This window comes from Arachis stenosperma, chromosome 6, assembly GCF_014773155.1.
Source record: "Arachis stenosperma cultivar V10309 chromosome 6, arast.V10309.gnm1.PFL2, whole genome shotgun sequence".
In the NCBI taxonomy this organism is placed as follows: Eukaryota; Viridiplantae; Streptophyta; class Magnoliopsida; order Fabales; family Fabaceae; genus Arachis; species Arachis stenosperma.
In genome coordinates, this window is record NC_080382.1 from 17,630,089 (window position 1) to 17,630,819 (window position 731).

Below are 731 nucleotides of genomic sequence, written 5' to 3' on the forward strand. Positions count from 1 at the left end.
CAACAGAAAGTGTAGAAACAAAAGAAGTTTTTGAGGATTTAAGAAATTATATTAAAGAAAAAGACAAACAGATAAAAGATTTTATATACAATAATCCATGCAAAAAAGAATATTATAAACTAAAACAAGATTGAAAAATCAGAATTATAAATACTAGTAATACGGTCAATACTTTTTATTATGAATTGGCAAATTAATCGAAGAGTTAATAAAAATTTCGAAAAAGAAATTAAAAGAAAAGACGCTTTTAAAAATTGGTATCAGAGCCAAGTTAACGATTAAGGGTAACACTTTTTCTTTAAGCAATACTTTTAATGACACGCTTTTTCAGCCACAAAAGAACAAAAATCTGTACAGACACATCTGTACACTAGATGGCCCTTATGGGATAATGGTTCTAAAATTTAAGTATCCAAAGCATTTTTTATTGAAGAAAAAAAAAAGGTATGGATAAAAGGTTTGACCAAATACTCTGTCCATACTAAAAGTATTGAAGTTAATGCAATTACATCTTATCCCTCCAATCACAATATCTAACATCTACATTCACCAAAATTTCAAGTATTCCTGTCAAAATAATTTTTTCAGGTAAATTTTTTCTATAAAAATGATTCAAATTTTGTTTTATTTTAATATATAAAACATTATAATATTTTACTTTATTATTAAATAATCATCCCTATCTATAAATAAAAATTCAATACAATAATTTTCACAAAAAGCTTGAATTT